Source organism: Podarcis melisellensis (genome assembly GCF_964234715.1).
Source record: "Podarcis melisellensis genome assembly, chromosome: 5".
Lineage (NCBI taxonomy): Eukaryota > Metazoa > Chordata > Lepidosauria > Squamata > Lacertidae > Podarcis > Podarcis melisellensis.
Window position 1 is genome coordinate 25,055,489 of NC_138537.1, and position 24,611 is coordinate 25,080,099.

The 24,611-nt window shown below is 42.8% G+C and overlaps 2 long non-coding RNA genes across 4 annotated transcripts in view; one reads left to right on the forward strand and one right to left on the reverse strand.

Moving 5' to 3' along the window:
• The window catches only part of LOC309370011, a 41,728-nt gene that overhangs the window by 749 nt on the left and 16,368 nt on the right, over window positions 1–24,611 (forward strand). For 2 of the 3 annotated variants that reach the window (XR_014168348.1, XR_014168350.1), the window contains exon 2: window positions 1,815–1,921. The exons of the other annotated variant lie outside the window; for it this stretch is intronic. This is a non-coding gene — a long non-coding RNA (uncharacterized lncRNA). The remainder of the gene's footprint in view (window positions 1–1,814; window positions 1,922–24,611) is intronic. 3 annotated transcript variants of the gene reach the window in all.
• LOC309370050 lies at window positions 649–17,392 on the reverse strand. The gene is made up of 3 exons (XR_014168391.1): window positions 17,218–17,392; window positions 15,600–15,768; window positions 649–1,094 (listed from the first exon to the last, which is right to left on the reverse strand). It is a non-coding gene; the product is annotated as an uncharacterized lncRNA (long non-coding RNA).

Sequence of the window (24,611 nt, forward strand, 5' to 3'; positions counted from 1 at the left end):
GGAGTGCATAGCACCCAACCCCATCACAGACCTGCTTGCAGTGGCGTAGCGTGGGGGGTGCAGGGGGCCCGGCCGCACCGGGCGCAACATCTGGGGGTTAGGGTTAGGGGGCGCAAATCCACGGGTTAGGGGGTGCAAATTACTTGCCTTGCCCCGGGTGCTGACAACCCACGCTACGCCGCTGTCTGCTTGCAAGTGTATAAGCCGTGGCTGTGCACAACAACCCATCATACGTAATGATAGGTATATGGTTAGCATGAAAACAAAATACAGTGGTACCTCTGGTTGCGAACGGGATCCGTGCCGGAGCCCCATTCGCAACATGAGCAGAACGCAACCCACGTCTGCGCATGTGTGGGTTGCAATTCGCCGCTTCTGCGCATGTGCGTGATGTCATTTTGAGCGTCTGCGCATGCACCAGTGGCGAAACCCGTAAATAACCCTTTCTGGTACTTCTGGGTCGCCGCGGGACGCAACCTGAAAAGACGTAACCTGAACTGAACGTAACAAGAGGTATGACTGTACAGATAAGGGATCTTTAATCGACACCTACATTATTTATAAAATTATGCTGGCTGTGATAGTGATGGATATATGCTATCAAGCCAATACAAGTGCACTTCTTCAGTTTGCTGTTGATGCTGAGACTAGGGTGACATATGTTTTTCAGCAGCTGTTCATGTATATTCAATGGGGAGTAGTCTGGCAGCATGTGTTCGCACATCTGTTTGCTAAGTTAGAAATTGAAATGCACTTTAGAACTTCTTCCAAGGAGACTCATAGGTCTTCTTCCCCAGCAGTAAAAAAGCCAACTTGGAGACACAAATATAGGTACTAAATAGGTCTTTGAATGTTCTTAAGCTACAGATCCTGGGCTTCTGTGTCTAGCAATGAAGCCTTGGACACCTTGGTGTTCTGGAAAGCTGGAATACATCTTTGCCCAAGATGAATTTTCTTCAAGCAGCGATGCAGAGTCAACAGCAACTGATGTGCACACACCCAACACTTCTGTGTAACACGATGCTGATGTAATATCGTTCATTTAACATGAAGGGAGTGGGAATCCTAATTCCACCAGAGTTATGTTGTGAGATCTGCAAAGAAAAGACCCTTCTGTTTAAATGTATCAATGCTGTAAGCTCTGTTCTTCCATGATTAACGAGCTGGGCATAGAACAAATTTGTATTTATTAACGCAGAACTGTTTATCCAGAGCTGCAGTCAGATTTGGTTGAACTTCTTATTAGAGATATCACTGGAATGAGAAATGAATGCCAAGATTCTTTTTCTTTACAGTCTCTTTGCGTGCTCAGCACTTTCTTACAAAAGGCATGCTTGCTGCATGTAGGAGGGGAAGGGAAGGGAAAGGGAAAGGGAGAGTCACAAATCTCACGTCTGCTCCAAAGTCTCTCTGTCATCAACCTGAATGGGAGCAGTACCTAGGCATTGCTGTACAGGTTTTCAAACAGATACAGAGCTTGGACCAGCCTTCACTGTGCCCCATCAGTCTGAATTCTTGGCCCCTCTGGTGCCTTTAGTGCCATATCACACTGATACCCTGGTATGGTGACTTCTCCCTCACTTCTGATAGACCAACTAAGTTAGTTCTTGGTATGAGCTTTCGTGTGCATGCACACTTCTTCAGATACACAGTGTGCATGCACACGAAAGCTCATACCAAGAACTAACTTAGTTGGTCTTTAAGGTGCTACTGGAAGGAAATTTTTTTGTTTTGACTATGGCAGACCAACACGGCTACCTATCTGTAACTGGAACTTCTGATAGAGTCACACTTCTCTGAATTTTGCCATGCAGTTCTCCAGCCAATAATATGAGACTGAAGAGACCAATCCAGTGGTACCTTGGTTCTCAAATGCCTTGGTATTCAAACAACTTGGAACCCAAACACTACAAACCTGGAAGTAAGTGTTCTGGTTTGCGAACTTTTTTTGGAAGCCCAACGTGCTCCGTTTTGAGTGTCACGCTTCTGATTTGAGTGTTCTGCTTCCGTTTTGAGTGCCACACTTCCGTTTTGAGTATTACACTGAGGTCTGCCTGTTTTTGCTATTTATTTTGCATTTATGTTTTTGAGGCTCTTTTTGTTTTTGTTTTTTTTGTGACTGTGTGGAACCCAGTTCAGCTACCAATTGATTGATTGTGTGACTGCAGTACGTTGTTTATTGCTTTCATTTTATGGATCAATGGTTTCTTTAGATAGTAAGATTCATGTTAAACTGCTGTTTTAGGGGTTGTTTTTAAAAGTCTGGAATGGATTACTCCATTTTGCATTACTTTCTATGGGAAAGTGCACCTTGGTTTTGGAATGCTTTGGTTTTGGAATGGACTTCCAGAACGGATTAAGTTTGAGAACCAGGGTACCACTGTAGTGGGGCCAATGGTCAAGAAGACGGTTTCTGCATGTGCTGTAGAGGGAAGTGAGGGGCAGATGCAGCTCATCCATCTTGGAAGGAAGCCCATCAAAGAGAAGGAAAACTCTGATCCTAAACTTCTGAAATATACTCAGAGTCTTGTAGTGATTTCATGCTCTTTATTGCAGCTTGTAAAACAGTGATTGGCTTGCCCCTCCAACCTCAGGCTTTTAGATACATTATTTACACAACAAGTCCAGTCTGATTGGCTGATTCTGCTTCCCTCCTGGAGCCTGATTGGTCTTTTCCTGCAGGCCAATCAGTTGTTGCATTCTATGATCCTACCAGCCTAATAGGCTGATTAACTTCCTCCTGAAGCCTGATTGGTCTTTTCCTGCAAGCCAATCAGTTGTTGGATTCTAGGATCCTACTTGCCTATTGTTCTAGGATTCAAGCTTAGTACATAACAACTTCTGTTGCCTTGTGGTTTATCTTCAGGAGAAGAAAAGGCTAAGGAGTAAACCCTACAGAAATCTGGAGTGGGGTCCCTAAGACATTTGGCTAGTGCTTGTATGCCTCCTTATGGCAACTCCTGAAGCCAGGCTGGTACCAAACATATTGCTCTGTTTTCCTTTGGACTACATCAGCAAGGCCAAGAAGGAGAATCTTGTCATCTGGGTAGCGTAGCCCTGGACCTCCACACACAGCCCAGGCTTGTGCCTCAGGGAGGTCACTTCAGTGCTGCTAATGCAGCAATTTGACTTCACCCCTGGAAACACACTCCATTATCTTTCGAGACAGATGGATATCAACAATCTCCAGCCAAGTAATGTGCCCAAAATGCTTATACGTGGGTAAAGCACACATAAAAATGTGTACAGTGAAAATGACATACAAAAATATTTAGGAAAACTGATTCCCAAAAATGACTATATTGGGCAAAATCTCATACATCAATGTGTATATTAAGAGAATTGCACCCTAAAATGCTGAGAACTTAACAAAATGCAAACTGATGTGGAAATATGGAGAACTGGATTTAAAATGAAATTTTACCCTTCAATAGGCTTGGGGAGATGGGTGGTAGCCCATACCCTTTGGAAGCAAGAAGATGGTTTTTCAGTTCTGGCTTTGGATTACACGACCTAACCTGAATTTGGCATATTTTAATATTTTGCGTGCTAAGCACTTGTACATCCTACTGATCTGCATAGGAGAAAACTACACATGGGTGGTGCTGTGGGTTAAACCACAGAGCCTAGGACTTGCTGATCAGAAGGTCGGCGGTTCGAATCCCCACGACGGGGTGAGCTCCCATTGCTCGGTCCCTGTTCCTGCCAACCTAGCAGTTCGAAAGCACGTCAAAGTGCAAGTAGATAAATAGGTACCACTCCGGTGGTAAATGACGTTTCCATGTGCTGCTCTGATTCGCCAGAAGCGGCTCAGTCATGCTGGCCACATGACTCGGAAGCTGTACGCCCGGCTCCCTCGGCCAGTAAAGCTAGAAGAGCGCCGCAACCCCAGAGTCGGCCACCACTGGACCTAATGGTCAGGGGTCCCTTTACCTTTACACATGAACTTAATTCTCCCACTGAAATAAATTAGACTTTTAAAAAAATGATTGGTTTTAGGGGACTAGATGCAAAATGGAATAGAACTACTGCACCTCAAATAATTGTATAGAAGAGGGTATTTCAGCAAACATGTTACTCCTGTTCAAATTCTCTCTTCTATAAAACTATTCAAGATGAAGGAGCCCAGTCTAGAGAGCAGCTCGTCATCGTCACTGGAACATGTTCTATATTTATATTACCTGGTCTTGTTCAAGTACACTTTTGTTGTTTTCAATTAATTAATATGTTCTCTTGCGTCTTCTTCCACACCAATTTTCTACTTAGTGCTTGGAGTATTTTTCCCAGTATTGCTATTAACCCAACTTGCTGATAATTTCTCCAACCTTTATTTTAGCACATCTTGAAGATGGGGATGATTGCCGTAATTGTTTCCTTGTACCTCACTGTGGTTGGTCTGGTTCACTCTGTTGTTTTTCTATTGAGTCTGAATTAAATAGGACATCCATCATTTGCAAACAATAGTGGGCTAAATTAATCCCGGATGAAACTCTACTGGAGCAAATGAAGTTGCTGCCATTCTACCTTTGCTCTGCTCTGCTTTGCCAATCAAACAGCTTGTTGGAATAGTGCCAGTGCTTTTTTTCCTCCTAAAAAAAATGTTTAGGGGTACTCTCATTTCGACTCAAGAAAATCACCGTTTTATAGTTCACATAAGGAAAAATAAACACAGTACAGTGGTACCTCGGGTTAAGTACTTAATTCGTTCCAGAGGTCCGTTCTTAACCTGAAACTGTTCTTAACCTGAAGCACCACTTTAGCTAATGGGGCCTCCTGCTGCCACCACGCCGCCGGAGCACGATTTCTGTTCTCATCCTGAAGCAAAGTTCTTAACCTGAAGCACTATTTCTGGATTAGCGGAGCCTGTAAGCTGAAGCGTATGTAACCCGTGGTACCACTGTAAATGGACAAAAGTACAAAGATTTACAAAATGTTTAGGGGTATGCGTCTCCCTGCATCCCCCCCAGAAAAAAGCACTGAATAGTGCTAATCATAAACACAGATTTCCAGCAACGAACTTCCAATTTCCTTTTAGCCTCTAATATAAACAATAACCAGGAATGTATAGTAAAGTTCTTCTTCCAAACATGTCAGTATGAGAGAATGTTGTTTGGTGGGCAACTGTTTTTTGTGAGTCTTACATTCTCTCATCATAAACCATTGCTTGACAAGTTTACAAACTGCTGTCTTAATGGAAATTTTTGGTGAGACAATGTGATATAGTGTGGCACTGTGTGTGTGTGTACATATACATATACATGGATGCAGGTGGTGCTGTGATCTAAACCTCTGAGTCTCTTGGACTTGCTAATCAGAAGGTTGGCGGTTTGAATCCACATGACGGAGTGAGCTCCTGTTGCTTTGTCCCAGCTTCTGCCAACCTAGCAGTTCGAAATCACACCAGTGCAAGGAGATAAATAGGCATCACTGTAGCAGGAAGGTAAAAGGCATTTCCATGCGTTCTGGCTTCTGTTACGGTGTTTCTGTTGTGCCAGAAGTGGTTTAGTCATACTGGCTACATGACCCAGAAAGCTGTCTGTGGACAATTGCCGACTCCCTCAGCCTGAAAGCGAGAAGAGCGCCGCAACCCCATAGTCGCCTTTACTGGACTTAACCATCCAGGGGTTATTTACCACTTTATATTTTCCTAGAAAATCTAGCATTCTAAAAACCAGAGATCAGAACCAAAGTTTATTTAGATTGCAGTGGCTCTACTCTGCTCTTCCCTCAAGAAAGAGTGAGGGGGGGGCCCCACAGGAAGATGGCCGACAATAACATCTCTCCTACCCACACGTATTGGAAGATGGCCGACAATAACATCTCTCCGACCCACACGAGGTAATTAAGAGGCTGCTATGGGAAGTATGCAACCTTCCTTGCCCCCCCCCAAGGGGATGGGGGGGACTGCCTTGCCAGTGGTGTCCATAATGCACCCCCGGATTCGAAGGAAGGGGGTGTGGACACTTGGCACGAAGCCCTCGAGTGAAGTTGTCTCTTCCTGACACTGTCTCCAATTAGTGCACTGGTTCGCATTAGCTCGAAATATTTAATTGGAAATATATAATTGGAAAGAAGCTAATGCACATACATCAAGTGAAGATTGGGAGTAAAGACTGCTGATTAATGGGATCTCTGTGAGCGGAGTGACGGGCGTGAAAATAAATCAAGTGAAGAATCAACATCAAGAGATTGGTATGTTTGAGTGAAACTCTCCCCTCCAGACAGAGAGAAGAATCGTTGCTATTATTAATCACAAGCAGGAGACTAAGAACTGTGTGGGAGTGGATTATTGATTGAAGAGAGGACTGGTGGAAATACCGGGGAATGAAAGGAAAGTTTTATGACACAGTTAAAAATGGAGTTTCGTGAAGACAGGCTTGCCTAAGGTGGACGAGAGGGAGGAGGACCAGGGTCATTGGAATGTGAATGTATGGTTATCGGAACGCTATCTTGACCTGGCAGAGCCCTCTGAGATATAGATTTGCAAGCCTGTGAATCAACGGACAGACAGTGGGAATGTTTTTAACGGAGGTGTGGAAATGGCGTCTATCCTTTATGTGATATGATTTTTGGAGAGTGTAAAAAGCACACAGGAGATGTTTGTCTTTCACCCACTTGTGAAGATTATCAGAGATCACAAAGAAAAGAATATATGATAACAACAAGAAGATGAAGAAAATAACAAAAAGACTATCTGGACAGAACTGGATAGAACTCTTTGATTAAGGCAGCAGCAAGAGTGATGTTTTGACCCCTTTCGGAACTTGAAGTATGGGTACCCCCAACAAAAATTTTAAAAATCTGGCTGTATAATTTGGATTTAATGTGATTTGGAATTAATATGATTTGATTGGCCTGTTAATAAAAAATATATTTAAAAAAAAAGAAAGAATGAAGGGGGGTATACAAATTTAATAAATAAATAAATAATAATAATAATTGTAACATCTTGCTGCTGGTAAATAAAAATGGTGCCACAAGCCATTAATAGCAAAACCTCTGCTGCAGGAATACAGGGAGGGATTTAACCAAAAACTCACCCTAATATTGTGGCCATCTTAAGTGAGGGTGTCTGTCACTGTATCTTGAAACGTTGCGTAATGTCCAGTAGTACAATTGGTTGTAGAAAGGCTATGAAGATACGGCTTCTATTCCCCAAGAGATGCGTAGGCGTTGATGATGATGATGATGTTGTTGTTTATTGAATTTATACCTTGTGCTTCCTCCCCAAGGAGCCCAGGGCAACAAACAGACACACAACTTAAAAAAAACAAAAACAAAGCAAAAGTATTATGTTGGTATAATGAAAGTTAATGTCTAGATACTTAGGAATGAATTCTCCAAATCTCACCCATCTATCGCTGTGTATAAAGCAGTTTGTTTTAAAAAGAGAATTTAGAGCAGACTTGTTAAATCTTTATAACTGATGTGCGCAACACATCCTTGCAAATTTCAGAGATCGTAAAATGAGAAGAAGATCTGGAATATTCAACAGCAGTTATTATTTATCAGTAACTCACAATGATGTTTGACTTCTTAATAATTGACTTCTTCTGCAATTGATGTTGGGCTAATGTGTTGTTAATATTATAAATATCATTTTATAAAAGAGAAACACTCAACAGAACAATAATAATAATAAAAAATGTTAGCCTGAGTGGAATTAACTTTTATGGTCTGTATATTGTCTGTCTCTTCCAGTAGAAGATTAGTATTGCATAGGGAAAGCATGAAAACATCCATAAAGCATAATTTATTTTATGCCATCCTTTCACCTCTCAGCAACATGATACATAATTAGATTTTACTGATGCTAAAACATGGTTTCAGGGTATGGGCTGAAGGCTCATGAGGCCACTATCTTGCTGCTGCTTAGCAGGTCTGGCGCTGGTCATTGATGGGAGAAATTACCTCCTCAAAACCACATGCCCAGGGTTCCTTGACCATGACAGAACAAAATTGGGATAGAAATGGTTTGGTTTTGGCAGATTTTAAGCCACAACTTTATTGATTACGGCAAGTGAGTGGTTGCATAGGCTCTGGTTCGACTAGCTCCCTGCACCGTTGCAGGTAGTGCTGACCCAGGGCACCAGCATAGGTCAGCCCAGGGTGAACACCTGGATAAGTGGAAAGCTGGGAACAGGCTATCTCTACCACCCAAATGTTCCCCTGGACTCAGGCTCAGGCACAACCCCCTCACAGGGGTTGACCAAACCGTCAAGTCCCTGGATTCCTTTAACGGAATACCCTTCACATAGGGATGGCGAAACCGTTCTCCCATCCCTGTCACCTGAACCAGTGCCTATCTGCAACCTTACAAGTTGTGACGATTTGCTACGCGGCAGGCGAAACCCAAATGGCACCAGCCAATCAGCCAAGTGGGGAAAATTCCTGCCATGCTCCTGTCCAAACAACAGATGATACATGGCGGCATAGCAAGGTCAAGCACACAGCCCTAAAAGTAGGGAGAGGTGGGCGGGTGTTCTGATGCACACACCGAAAGAGGAAGGTCTGGGTCACATGCATAGGTATATATAGGTCCCTTGATCTGTTTGGCATGCGTCCCATTGGCCTGATTAAACCCAGCATCAACGGACCTACCAATTGGGTGTTGTGGCTATTCAATCGAACCCACCCACAACACAGGGTTTGGTTGCCAGGTCTCATCGCAACACATGCCCTCTTTAAGGGAGGACCCGATTTCTAATAACTATTGCCAGTGTAAGAGTTGAGACACTGCTTGCTACCCATAACCAAGTCACATGAAGGAGGAAGCAGAGCTTTATGTATTATTTCTCTGATAAACAATAACAAAACATAATGGCTTAGAAAGGACACCATGCATTATCTATTTCACCCTTCAACCTGAGGCTACACGTTACATTTTGGAACAAAGTAAGAGAAAAATGTTGAACAATTTGGGCTCACATTTCATAGTTCAGAGAGTCACATAAAATTCCTGGAAAGTCACATTAGAATGAAATATGGGAAAGAAGCGCTAGAACATCTTTAAAAGCAAACGTAAAAAAGGGAACTGCATAAGATTTATTAATATTATGTTGCGCAACTTCTCATTCCAATGGGGGTGGGTGGGTGAATTTAGGATTTCTCTCTCTCTTTCTCTCTCCGTGCTTTTTTGAGCGCAGCAGCGTAGGCTAGAAACACCAGTTCCTCTTGCACGTCAATATATTGACGGATTGCTGTTAAACAGCTGCTGTTTTGAGTTGCCAGGTCTCCAAGAGGGGCCTTGTGATGCCAGAAGATTGGCTCTGGTGATAGCAAAAGTGGAGACTGTGGATGATGAAAACAAAACAAAAAAAGCCAGGGTCTGGGGATGTTCAGTCCAGATAAAAAGTTGCTTGCTTCCATCTGGCTGAAAGTTCTATTGATCCCAAGTGCTGGTTCATAGAGTTGGTAGCATTTGTCCTTCGTGGGTTATTGGCCCATGCACCCTGGCCTTGGGACTCTTGCCTGTCTGCGATTACCATGTGTCTGGGCCCCACACGCATTTGCTTCATATGCACCCCTATCATTCCCCTTTGCTACCCTTTCTCCTCCCTTGCCACCTCCTAGAGCCGTGACCACCTACCTGGTCAATGGTCAGGTCTGCAATGATGGGAGTCGGAGTCTAACAACTACTGGTGGGTGCCATATTGGCTATCCCTGTTCTAGAGGAACCAGCCTGTTTTTCTACGTTCAGCCTCATTTTAGAGATCTGCTTATGTGCATTTATTTATCTATCTAGAAGGTTGAGCAACTGCTTGATCTCCAAGGGGTGTGCAATATAGATAATGTGGTGCTAGTGGCAGGCAAGAACCACAGTCCATTCTGTTTTCAGGCAGGCAAGAGCATGGATGCAGTAGTTATGCTCTTTTTACAAAAGTTTCCAAGTTCTTGCAAGCCTTAGGCCTTGGCCATTGCGGCAGAGCCAGAGTTTAAATTTGTGCCATTCTCTCTTCAGAATTACGCTTCATTGTAGAGGAGCAGAGGAGTACGGCGTGACATGACCTGTGACTTTGCAAAACAAATTGCCGGAGACTGGGCAATCATCAGAAATAGCGAGTGGCTCAATTGAAATGCTTTTAGTCCATCTCCGAACGCATTTGTTTCATTACACACAGCCAGCTGCGTCATTAACATCTTGTTCCATGCTGAAATTTGCTCTAATATACAGGCCAGACTAACAAGAAAAAGTATGCGAGGCTAGTTAGGCTTTTGCTTTTATGAAATGTTTCTATGGTGTCTGCTGCATTTGAAATGCCACGAAGAGATTGGGGCTTAGGACTTTTTGTCCTCAGATAAATCCATTCCAGGAAAGTGATAAGCTTCTCATTAAAGCAGCTACAGAGCACATCTCAAAAATAATTCCTTATGTGTTGGTGTGTGTGGAAGTCTTGCTATCAAACATACTAAACAAGGAGAGAAAAAGTCTTCATTTTTAATCCTTTTCCACTAACTTGCTTACCAGTTTAAAGGACCCAGTACAGAGAAGGCAGGCACTATTTGCAATCTGTTGATGCAGTAGTTTTTACTCTTTTACTGTTGATGCAGTAATTTTACCAGTACAGTGGTACCTCGGGTTAAGTACTTAATTCGTTCCGGAGGTCCGTACTTAACCTGAAACTGTTCTTAACCTGAAGCACCACTTTAGGGCCTCCCGCTGCTGCTGTGCCGCCGGAGCACGATTTCTGTTCTCATTCTGAAGCAAAGTTCTTAACCCAAGATACTATTTCTGGGTTAGCGGAGTCTGTAACCTGAAGCGTATGTAACCTGAAGTGTATGTAACCCGAGGTACCATTGTAAGAGTAAAATTAATGTACCCTGTACTGTTACTGAAGTGTAGGTGGGTTCCCATGAGGCAAAACACACTGATAACAACAAGAACCTCTACTGAACTAACAGAACTGGACAACAAGGACAAATCATCTGCTTATATGCATTTCTGAAGGCCTAGGCCACTCCCACTCCCACCATGATTGGCTGTCTAAGATTCCAAGCTGCGAATCATGACTCAGAGTTTAAGGGCCAATGACAGAGGCCAAAATCCTGAGATGTTCCGTGATTCGATATCAGGTATCAGGTATCGATATCAGGTATCGAATCAGAACACAGGGGCTCAGAATCCTTAGTCCAGACTGAAGGTCAGGCAAACACAGACCAGTGAATACATAACGGTTATGCTACACTTTAAGAGGAGTACAGTGATATAATCCATGTGAGGACGCTGGTGGGCATGCTTTCAACAAATCCAATAATCAAATTTCATATGGAGTGGGGCAAGGAAACAGTGTTTCAAATATGAGATGTAGGCACCTAGAAATTACTGGATATTCATGAAGATGGCATGAAATCACTTAGTCCTAATCCTTAATCTGTATCACTCAAGGGGGTTAGGATAAACCAAGGTCCTATCTGCCAAGTTCTAGTAGTGGCCGGAGGCTCTGTCACTGTTGAGGCTAATGCTGTGTTCATTGGGGTGGCTCCGTAGGAATGGGGGATGAATTCAATTCAGTTTATAGTTAAAGGCAAACCTACACAACTCACACTTTCCGAAACCTAAAGAGCACCCTTCTTCAAAATTTGCACTTCTCTGAACTTTGCAGCTCAGTTTTCCAGCCAAGTAATGTGTACCACAATTGATATATTGAGGTAAAGTGTGCAGAGAATTGCATGTATTAGTGAAGATGACATTTTAAAAAAATGTGTTATATTAGAGGAAATGCTTTTCAAAAAAAGTTTGCATTAGTCAAAGCTGCATACAAAAATGTGCATATTAGGAAAAATGTGCATTAAAAATGCTGATAAATTTTCATGAGGAATTTCTTTGCAAAATAAATAAATAAATAAATAAATAAATAAATAAATACCCAACCTGATGTGGAAATGCGGAGAACTGAATTTAAGAATGTGAACCTGTGAGAAAATGACCATGGCTCAACTGCTAGTGGCAGCAGTTCCCCCAATGGCAATAGCCTATGACAAAGACCCAAAGTGGGGTACTTTGGGGTGCAGCTGGAGTGGTCTGCTGTTGCCTTTGGATCTGCTAGAAGGGTCCAGTCCTTGGGATGGTCAGCTACAGCTGCTCTTATTTGCCATAAACTGAAACAACAGCAGCAAAACAGAAGTGGGGAGCCTGAAACGAACTAGAGGTTGCTCGCTCCCGGGCGGTTTGGTTGGCACATCTCAGTTTGCTCTTCAAACTCACTTGGATGCCATGGCAATTCCTTGCCCAGTCAATGTGGACAGAGGCACAGCTATCTTATTATTGCACAGCAGTTATCCTTCATATGGGGGCATCGTGCCAAATGTTCCCGTCGCCTGCTTCTATTCTGGGCACATTAAGTGGAATGCCAGAAGGAAGGCAGCACAAAGCAAACAAACGGTGCTGGTTGTCAGTAGGTCACTCTGGCCAGAGTGCTTCTCTGTAAGCTTTCAGTAAGTTTCTGTCGCCTGCCCCTATAATGTTAGTATCACAATCATTCCCAGAGAAATTACTGCTTAAAAACACAGCAATGAGCATGTGCTTGGCTTGACACTGTAGCTATAGCATGTGCTATTTGCTTGCTTGTTTTTTGAAAAAGAGAGAGAAAATATTTGTATTACGATATGATCATACACCTTTCCACTTGTAATAGGTTACACAGCACCAAAATGTCAAAATATCTTCTTCCCACCCATTACAGCTAAAGTATAGGCCCCTACAGGTAAGCATACAAAATATATATGCAAAAGAACAGCAAATCAGGATCTGAGGAATCAGAAGAAACGACAGTCAGTCCAGCAATATGCTTGCCATAGTGCTCCACAATAAAACAAATGCTCTGTTTAAAAAAGATAAATAATTTTAATCAATTCATTTTTATTCTACTATTTACTCCAGGGAGCTCAGGGTTGTATACATGCTTCACCACAAATTTTGTTCACACAATAACACAACAGGCCCTGCTGAGAGGTAGCAATTAGCTCAAGGTGATGTCATTAACTTCACAGCCACATGGGGATTTGAACCTGTGACTCCCTGAGCCTAGTCTGTCTATGAACCTGCTTCTATATACAGTGGTACCTCGGGTTAAGTACTTAATTTGTTCCGGAGGTCTGTTCTTAACCTGAAACTGTTCTTAACCTGAAGCACCACTTTAGCTAACGGGGCCTCTCGCTGCCACTGCATGATTTCTGCTCTCATCCTGAAGCAAAGTTCTTAACTCGAGGTACTATTTCTGGGTTAGTGGAGTCTGTAACCTGAAGTGTATGTAACCTGAAGCGTATGTAACCCAAGGTACCACTGTACAGCGGGAGCTGCAGGAGGCCCATTAGCTAAAGTGGTGCTTCAGGTTAAGAACAGTTTCATGTTAAGAACGGACCTCCAGAATGAATTAAGTACTTAACCCGAGGTACCACTGTACACACACCCCTAGCTGGAGAAAGAATGTTCACCTTTTTAAAGAAGTAGGAAACAGAAGAGTTAAGTGCTTTTAGTTTCTGGATGTTAACAAATAGCTGCACTAATTGATCCTGAGGTGTAATTATAACTGCAGCTTTCAAATGCCAGATTACCTAGTGGCAACAAACATAGCCACTGGATCATGAAGGCTGTAACGAGATTAAAGTGCCCTGTCATAAAATTAACTGATTATAAAAACCATACTGTCTGCTTAAGGCAAAACAAGTAAAGGGGGAAAAATTGCTTAACAAACACTGTGTTATGTCATTGTTGAAGGTGAAGCAGAGCTGAGGCTGTTAATGTCAATGCTATGGCAATTTTGTCTGGTCAGAGGTGGGACTATATTCTGCCTCCCTCCTTAGATTTTATCCAGCTTTCCACTAGCCAGATATCAAGGTTTTCGAAGTTCAGAGGCAACCTACACCAACCAGCCCCAGTGCTTTGGAAGTGTTGAAGGGTAATAACTACCAGGATACTTTGCTTGAAGCAGGTCACGTACAGTTAACTCCCCTTGCTAGTTGCCCTTTGAACTTCTCTGTCTCTGCAGCCCTCCACGTCTGTATTATTACACTTGATCTTAGCCAAAAGGCTAAGACGTGGTGCTCGCTTTGGCAGCACATATACTAAAATTGGAATGATACATAGAAGATTAGCATGGCCACCACGTCTATATTATTGACTGGTGGTAGGAGAACTAACAGATAGCACGAGGAAGCTATAAAATTATATTATGATACACTCATTTGACTGCTGGGCATTCAACTTGTGGGTTCAGGCTAGGGATGTTGCTTGCCCCAAGACAAATTGGGATCTTTGAGTGTTCATAGTTATAAACTGCAAAGCTTCGGGCTTCCAAGAGCTCAGTATAAACACTCAAAAACCCCAGTTTAGCTACTAGGCTGGTCCATCTAGCGCAGTATTATCTATGCTGACTGACCCCAGCAGTCATACTTGGAGATGCTGGGAATTCACCTGGGACCTGCATGCAAAGCAGATGTTCTTCCACCAAGTGGCACCTGTGTAGTAATGCAAGCCTAAGTAGATTTCTGTAACAGCTAGAGATGGGGAAATCTGTCAGTTTCACTGTATTTCCATTTCTCATTTCTCGGTCTTAAAGTTCAGTTCTCCAAATATGTGTAATAGTTAGTGATTTTTTAAAAAGAAATCCTCAGCATTTTCATGCCCATTTCTCCTACCATACACGCTTTTTTTGTTTTGCAATTTTGCCTACTAGACACGTTTTTTGTAAAACCATTTTCTCCAACATAATGCATTTTTGTACGTTGTTTTTCACCAGTAGGTGCATTTTTGGACCCATCACTGGATGGAAAACTGCATTTCAAACTTCAGAAAGGCAGGAAATTTGAAGGATGGCTGTGTTTAGGTTTGAGTGCAGATTAGCTAGATAGGCATTTAAATTTGAACTGCACTGATTCCTCCCTTCTCTTAGCAAAAACCTTATGATGTTGCTTTGGCTTTAACCCGCTGTTCACCCAGCAGTCTCTGTATGCCTCTCGTCCCATCACAGAGTTTCCTTATTTGCACTTCATGTACGTATATGGCTCTTTGTTAAAACTATTATATATATTCATTTGCCAATTAACTTCAGATTCGAGCAGCCCCTAATTCATGTTGCAAGCTCTGTGGAATAGCTCAGAAATGGTTGTGAATGAATATGTATGGCCAGAGTGGTGAGCACAATTAATGTACTTAAAGATGTTAAGCAGATGTTCGTCATTAAGTTTGACATTGTGGGAGTATTATACACGCTGTAATCAGTGCTGAATACTGTACATTTTAATCAGTCTGATACCGAAAAACACAAACTGGAGAGAGATACAATAAGAACACAAAATAAGCATAATATCCAAAAGGGATTTATAAAGTGAAAAAGTTCAAATGAAATACAATCTGCAATCTCTACTAATGCTGGTACCCTAATTAAAACGATCCCTTTGAGGCAGGCTAGACCAGAAAATAATTGATTTAGATATTTTCAGCTAAAGATGCCTTTAGTCCAATCCCTTAATGCAGAGCCCATGAGGGCGAAAGCAATTATTTGGGTCTTCCTTGCACTTTTAAATAGTATATAAATCTCCAATTATCCACCCCCGCCAATCTATATCTTATTTGTCTGGATGTGATATTTCACACTGACCTTTATTGAAGGCTCTGAGATGAGATTAAGCGTCCTGTGGATGTGCAGAAAATCTTGTCCCTCTCCTAATCAAAATCCAGCCAGAAAGGGATGGTTCAGATTTTGGCAACTTGAGCAAGAGTTGCAGCATCTTGTTGATCATCAGTGCCTCCTTCATTCACCACTTCTCCTGATTAAAAAAAGAAACATAACTCATCTTTCCAGAGCACTTCGTTTGCAAAAGGCTGTGATATTTTTAACTTTTGAGATAGGTTCAGGGGAGACAGTGCTCTGCTAACAGAGCTCTAATCATTTGTGGGGCATGTTCTTGGCAACATCCGGGAAGGAAAAATGATAAACCTACTGACCCAAAGTACAACACATGCTTTTTGGTGTTGCATTTCTGCATCTTAGGAACATACGCTGGTTTTATACTGAGTAAGACCATTAGTCTACTTAGCGCTGTGCTCTCTAGGTTAAGTGGTGGAGCTTCATGCACTAGCACCGGGGGGCAGAGAGTAGGCTGGGGTGTGGCTGGCACGCGTCCTGGGGGCATGACGTGTATCCTGGGGGTGTGGTATGCATACCGGGGGTGTGGCGTGCCGTCCACAGGGCATGGCGCATGTCCTGGGGGCATGACACCCAGCGTGCATGGGAGCAGCCGCGATGACACCCCACCAGGATCGCGCTGCTGGGGGCAGTGCACTCCCCCCCTCTTCCTCTGCCAGTGTCTAGGTTGACTGATCATGACTCTCCAGGGTTTCAGGCAGATAAGATTCACAGAAAAGTTTTTAGTGTTTGTTTCTTAATACAGTGGTACCTCGGGTTAAGTACTTAATTTGTTCCAGAGGTCCGTTCTTAACCTGAAACTGTTCTTAACCTGAAGCACCACTTTAGCTAATGGGGCCTTCTGTTGCTGCCGCACCGCCGGAGCCAGATTTCTATTCTTATCCTGAAGCAAAGAAGATCTTAACCTGAATCACGATATCTGGGTTAGCGGAGTGTGTAACCTGAAGCGTATGTAACCTGAAGCGTATGTAACCCGAGGTACCACTGTAGAGACCCATTATTTGTGGTGCAGCATCCCTTTTGCTTATCTTTATTTTTGGTCCTGATTTATCATGTCCAATGGCTAGTAAAGGTAAGGGACCCCTGACCATTAGGTCCAGTTGTGGCCGACTCTGGGGTTGTGGCGCTCATCTCGCTTTATTTGCCAAGGGAGCCGGTATACAGTTTCCGGGTCATGTGGCCAGTATGACTAAGCCACTTCTGGCAAACCAGAACAGCACACGGAAATGCTGTTTACCTTCCCGCCGGAGCGGTACCTATTTATCTATTTTGACTTTGACGTGCTTTCGAACTGGCAGGAGCAGGGTCCAAGCCATGGGAGCTCACCCCATCACGGGGATTCGAACCGCCGACCTTCTGATCGGCAAGTCCTAGGCTCTGTGGTTTAACCCACAGCGCCACCCTCGTCCCTTCCAATTGCTAGTACAATAAAGTTATTTGGATTGGATAAGTGTTTGGCGTTGTATCGTGTTTTTGCTATTTTTGTTTTGTTGGGAGCCACCCAGAGTGGCTGGGGCAACCCAGTCAGATGGGCAGCATATAAAAAATAAAAATAATTATAGCCCTACACCTGGAGCTTCTGTGGGTTGAACCTGGAACCATTTGAAGGCAAGGTGGGTGCTCTGCTTTTGAACTACAGCCCCTTTCCCCAAGTGTGTGACCTTATTTGTAAGGATGCCAATGGGCCACAGATCCACTTTCCTCTGACAATGGGAGCCCCTCCACCCCATTCCCAGGCAGCTGCATCTGTTGCAGTTCAGGATCAGAGGGTGGGGGTGTTTTCTTCCTGGCTATTAGAGCAAGTTGCATGTCTTTTCAGCTGGTACGTTGTTGTAGGAAAGTGGAGCAGGCAGAATGGCAGGAGCAATGATACGGCACAGGGAAACCTAATGCTGGACTGTTTTTGCCAACATGTAGTCTACACTGGTCTCAGTGATGTCAATATATCCTCTGCTCGCACATAAGCAGGAGATCAGCATGAATTGTCCAGACGCAAAGGTCAGGTGTATTTGAGTGCATTTGCCACCTCCAGGTCACAGCCCTTTGCCTTCACAAAACATGGCAAGTACAGCTCTTCCCAGTCGACATCCCTGGTTTTCTTTACAGATCTTTGGTGTAAAGTGAAAAAGGAGTGAGGCTTTATTAAACACTTCAGCCCTTGCATTTCTTTACTGAATGAGGCAAAAAATACCTAAGGGAATCCTAACTTGCCAAGCCCTGTATATCTGCAAAACTTCCACCTCTAATTGCTAGGTGGCAGCATTCTTGAGTCATGTTTGAAGAAGAGCTTACATGGTTGGTGTAAATTTGCTTTTTCCCCTGGAGGTCTGTTTAATACTTAGAAATTTCTTAGGGCATGTGTATATATATATTTTAAAAAACCTTAGTCTTTTTTTAATAGCTAAAAGACTTGCACTTTGACATGCTTTCGAACTGCTAGGTTGGCAGGAGGAGGGACTGAGCAACGGGAGCTCACCCTGTTGCGGGGATTCGAACTGCCGACCTTCTGATCGGCAAGCCCTGGGCTCTGTGGTTTAACCCACAGCACCACCCGTGCCCCATAAAATGCATTACATATGGGGAAATTGCTCGGGGAAATGTGCACATCAGGTAAAATGGCATAGAGAAATGTGTCCATTAGAAGAATATTGCACGAAAATGCTGACAAATTTTAATGAGGACTTAAAAAAGCACAGCAAAAAATGCAAACTGCTGCAGAAATGTGGAGAACTGGGGAAAATGAGAAACAGAGAGAAAATGAAATTGACAAGTCTGTCCATCCCTTGCCCCAACATTTGAACTCCTTGGAGAAAATTTGGCTGACTCCAATCCAGGTAACAACCAGGTAGCATGCACTCACCTTCAGTTAGAGAGATGCATCCTGTGCCTTTAGACTATTCCTGATGACCTCGATGACATGAGATATTGAAGCTGGGAGGTGGGTATGGAGTCTGAGGCTTGCTCCTGATTTGGAAAGCCTACACAGCGGGGTGGGGAGTGTGAACTGGGCCTTACACTAACTCTGGAATATACACCATTATCCTTTTCAACAGAATTCTTTCCTGCTAGTCTAGCCTGTACCTGACACCCCCACTTCCTTCTCCAATCTTCGTATTCCATTGTGTAATGAACCACCCACCTCTGAAGGGAAAATACAGTATCTTTCCATTGGGTGCTTTTATACCACACCGAGAGATAGATATACTAGCTTTTTATGAGGGTAAAAAGAAGGATCCGTTTTATTCATTTGAGATTAAGTCTTTGGTTTTATTTTTTGATAAGCATTTGGGGTTTCCCGGAAAGTACATTATTTACAGTAATCTCTAAAATTTAATTAGCAGGAAAGTGGAAAAAGAGGCTGGAAAAAAGCTACCCTAATTACTGTAAGCAATGTTTTTGCTATGTTTACATAATAGCTTGCAAACAGTGGTGGGTCTCAATACATTACAGCTGTGAGACAGAGAAAACATGATGCAATATTAATAAAGCAGTTTATCTGTATTTTTCAAAACAGGAACAAACTTTTTACTCAAGGGAGCATGGCAGGCAAAAAAATTAAGGGGGGGGGGGAAGTGCACACCACCTTTCTCCCAATGTGCCGATATGATTATGTTACAGTGACTGATAATGAAACGGTTTCTCCAACTAGTCCAGACTTCAACAATCTTATGCTATCCAGAACTACAGCTCCCTTCAGCCCCAGCCAACATGGCCATGCTGGCCAAGACTAAGGGAAATTCAGACAGTACCAAGTTGGTGAAGAGTGCTTTACTCACTGTGCTTTCTGTATTCCTTACTTGCAATGGGTCGCATCTCTAAGTGCACAAATCTCTCTCATCGCCCCATACAATCTTCTTGCTTCACTCTGATTTGGTTCCCATTGGCTTTCCTTATTTCCTTCTCTTCTCTCGGCTGTATCCTGGGCGGTTCCTTAAAGGCCTGGTGGTACCAGGTGGCACAGTCAGCCAGTTGCTGATGGTCCTGTAACACCTCCTTGCTTCTGCCCTGCATCCTCCTTTATGCTGCTTCTGCTTCTACTTTCTCAGTTGGCAACAATGCAGAATTCTCCTTCTCTCTCCCTGCTATTTCTAGGAAGATGCCCCAGACTTTTATAGGGTGGCAGTCGTGGGCCCGGAGTCAGCTTTGCCTGAAGAGCGGTAGCCTGAAGGGGGAGAAGGCAGAGTGACTCCACCTGCAGCTGCTTAGCATTCAGGGGCACAGAGAAGAACCAGCTGGATGCAGCCTTTTTAAGAAGAGCTTCCAACAGCAATTAGATGCTGGTACCAACACTTGTAGTTCCTAGCCCTACCTTGCTGTTGCCTGCCCATCTTGACCCTTGATCATCAGATTCCCTGATCTCTGGACTGTGCTGTTAGCCTGACCCTAGGACTGGACCTGACTTTGGGTGATGACTCTGCCTCCAGGCAAGTACAGCTCAGAAACTCTCCTGGTTGGCCTTCCACTCCACTGAGCTCTGTGTGTTGTGGCTCAGTGAAGAGGCTATGACAGGCAGGAGTGAGAGGATGAGAGATAAGATCTGGGACTACCTGTTGCTCATGGCATGGTGGAAGGGGCATGGGAATAGTGGGGAGATGTCCTATTCCCAAGGGGCTACACAAACCTGGAGACAGCTCTGGTTCCTTTTACCTGAAGCAGCCTCCCTCCTCAATATGCACTTCTCAAATCTAGCTGAACTAGATTGACCAATGGTCTGATTCAGTATAAAACAGCTTCCCACGTATTACTGGATACAGGTGGAGTCAGGAATTTTGTGTCCTGCTCTTGCTGGAGACAAACAATGAAGTTCTTATCTGGCTTCTTGTCTCATGTGTCCTTTAAGCCTTCCATGACAGAATCTACACTTTCAGTAAAAACTGGCACAGTCCCACGACACGTGCATTAAATGCCATTACTGATGCTGTATTCTAGAAATCTCACATTACCAACACATCCACTGATACCTGACACAATTCTTACCTACTGTTTATTTCCTCTGTCAATTTGCATTTGACTTCTCCAATACTAAACAGCAGTGCCCCAGGTTACATTTACAGTTTATCAGATGCGTGGGATGAACGAGTAGACTATGGGAAATCATTTTTATGCATCTGACCTAACAGAGTATTTTGGTTGGTGGGCTCAGTAGCAAATGGAATCATGCATGCCAATATCAGTAAGCACCCTAGGTCATGTCAATAATGTGCTCATGGACTAGGTAACATTGCCAGGTGCTGGATAGACAAGACAAATTCAAGGCCACTTGGATGAGGAATTCATCCAAAAGCTGAAGATAAGGCATGCTAGTAGGAATCAAGAAGGGTTACAAAGTTGTTGTGAAAAGTAAAGGTAAAGGGGACCCTGACCATTAGGTCCAGTCGTGACTGACTCTGGGGTTGCAGCGCTCATCTTGCTTTACTGGCCGAGGGAGCCAGCGTACAGCTTCCGGGTCATGTGGCCAGCATGACTAAGCCACTTCTGGTGAACCAGAGCAGCGCACGGCACGCCGTTTACCTTCCCGCTGGAGCGGTACCTATTTATCTACTTCGACTGTGACATGATATCGAACTGCTAGGTTGGCAGGAGCTGGGACCGAGCAACGGGAGCTCACCCCGTCGCGGGGATTCGAACTGCCAACCTTCTGATCGGCAAGTCCTAGGCTCTGTGGTTTAACCCACAGCACCACCCGCGTCCCTACAAAGTTGTTGTAGGAGCTCTCAAATCCCATGTTGCTCTATTATTATTTTTTAAAATTATGGTAGACTGAGAGCTTCTCATTTTTGCTTTAGATTTTCTGCTGAGTGTGTTCCAAACATCTAAGTAAACAGATTGTGCTGCAAGAACTTCCAAGCTAAGTCAAAGGTTAGGAAATGGAACCAAAACTATTTTATACAAAAGCTTCTGGATCAGCCAAGATTATCTCATCTTGATTATAATACATTTCAGTTTGTGACAGAAAGCATTTTATAAACAACTAATGTAACAATGTCAGAGGCAGTAGGGGACTCTCACCTTGTGCACGGAATATCCCTAAAAGTCTACCCAAAAGCTCTGTTGTTTTTCTGAGACTTCAGCAGTCTTGCCCAACCTGTTTTCAGTTATTATTTTTTGTGTGGCTGTGAGATCTAGAAACTTGATCCTTAGCAATGAAAACCTCAAAAAGGTAAATTTCAGCATCTGCTAGATATTTCCATGTGTGGCCTACAGTCTCAACAAAGTATAGACACAGTAACTCTTTTATATTTGACCTGCATTTTCTTGAGAGCCTCCCAAAAACTGCACTGTGAAACATGTACTGTACATTGACTTGTGGTGTAGATCAAATACTTCCTTATGAAATGATGATTACTTTTCTAGTAGCTGCATGCAAATCAGCACTGGGAAAAGTGTTTACCCAGACCACACTCTGGATGAAAAATGTGAGGGGGGGAGCATTGGAGGGTGGGGGTCCTCTTAAAGCAACTGGAATCTTTATATTTTATACATAGGTCACAAGAGTGTGTGTTTGTGAAATTAAACAGTAATACAGATATCATATAAACATAATTAATATGACAGTTGGCTCTTAAGTGAATTAGACTCTTGCAAGGGTAGAACTGGTTATTGGATTATATTTCATTAGCAAAAATAAGGGCGAAGCAAAACAGATCTGTCTGACATTCATAATTCGCTGAATTCATTAATTAATTCATAAGAACCCTCCAGTATGAATATATTGAAGACACTAATTTCTGGTTCTTCTGCTAATACCATTTACTTCTTTAAAAGGCAGTTGGGATGGTAGATGCTGCAGGAGATTTTCTCATAGTTTGAAAAAATCAGTAATGCAGACTGAAGGAGAGGATTCCTGGCTAGAGAATAAGGTGCCCTGATGTTCAAAGTGTGATCCTTATCAGCTATTCTGATTCATATGGGACTTCAAAAGTATCTTAGTACTTATTCGCAAAGAGACTGAGGCTAAAGTATATTCCTGGCCAACTGCAGCATTGCTCTTTTTTTCTGACCCAGAGGATAATTTGCTGGATTTTTTTCTTATCAGTTGTTTGTTCAAAAAACAGTGTCCTGAAACACTTCATCGCCTCCCCACTAATGAATTCCTTTAAGCAACTAAATAGGAATTTGTTAGTTACAAGTGGGATCTGCAACACAATGTTGCAGTGTAGCTAAGAACCATCCCTAAAAATATCCAGCTAGCCACTAATGATGCTAACACTAGTAGTCTTGGTATTAATTTATTGAAAGTTCTCCCCAGGTAGGCTCACCTGGTGCCAGTTTTGACATCATTATCTGGGATTTGAATGCTGGTGTTATTGTTTTGGGGAATTTTCAGTACATAGATTATTTTGTGGTGATTGTGAAAGATGTTCACTGGGTGGGGTACGCTTCTGACGTGCTTACCAGATGTGACTATTTTGCTGTATTTTTTGTTTCTATTGTGTGATATTTCCATTGTTCATTACCTTCATATAATTTCTTTCATAAAAATCCATATAATTAATATACCATTTGGTTGTAACAGGAACTCCTCAAAGCTCTTTACAGAAAGATGCTAGAACTCATAAATTTAATAAATATGAATCTATATCTAGTAGTAATTTAGGGCTAAGCTAAAAATATGCACTACTTTAGGTATTTTGGGTAGTCTTGAAATGTGCTCCCTTCGTGTGATTTTGTTTGCCTGCAACAACATCAGGATTGGCTAGGTAGTGTAATGACATCATCTCATTTCTTTTCCAACCCCTGATTAGCTGGGATGATTTCTGCACCTTCTCTTTCCTCACTCGCAGTTGACAGTGATTTCCCTCAGTGACATAATCGCTTTGCAAAATCTGATGAGTTATGTGCTGATGTCACTGTGGTGAATATGATTAATCAAGGATGAGGAAAAAGCATTTAATGGAAGGGGTGGAATTAAAGCACCAGCAGGTAAGTGAAACAATGGAACTGAACAGGTGCAGAATAAGTTGACCATTTTAACAATCAGAGGTTTGGAGAAAATATCCCCCCTCGCCTTCTATAATTCCTTTTTGGGGACTGAAAATTGAGATTGAAAATATTCAGAGCAGCCTCATTGTTACTGCTGTTCTTTAGTAAAGTAGCTTACTTGAACAATGCATGAATCACAGTATTTAGTCATGATTTAAATGTGATCCTGGACGAGCAAGAAGGATTTATCCATGCAGAATTGCAAGCATCCAGGTGTAGAAGTTTCTTCATGAGCCTCGGAGGATAAAATGCAATATTTACAGTTGTATACACACATTTTTACTTCCAAGCAACCAGGAATGCAGAAGCCCCTTCCACATTTATTTTACATTTCGTGATGTTTGCTCTCACCTCCAAAGTACGGTTTAGTAAGGTTACGTAATCACATTTCCATCTGCAAATTGCAAGGAGAGGAAGTTTGCAAGGAACTAAGAGAATGAATAATATTGGGAATAAAGCAACTTTTGATGAGGCATTTAATGATAGAAATGCAGCCTGCGCTATAGTAACACAGTGCCTTTGGTTTTTATGAATAGACGGAATTCTTAATGAATAAATACTGGCAATGTAAGCACAAAGGTCTCCCTGTTATAATTTAGACAATATGCAGTGGCCCAAGTTTGATTGCTTCGTTTATCTACTTCATTTATATTTCATGCTTTCTAATACCCCAAAGTTAGCGGGGTGGCTTACAATAAAAAGCATTAAAAAGGTTGTTTGTTTATGCTATTGTTACTATCGATGGTATCAAATGTTTGCCCCGTTCCTGCTCCCGCCCCTTGTTGGACTTTTTTATTTGGGGAGGGAGGCAGCAGAAGATTTGCACTGCATTATGGGATAGTCCAAGGGCTTCTGTTCTCTATTGGCTGGAACACATAATTCTTTCAGTTTACAGAAAGCAGTATTTCAGTTAATGAAAACTTAAACCATTTTTTGAGGGGAGGGGAAGAAAATTGTGTATGGCTGGAAGAAAGCATCCCT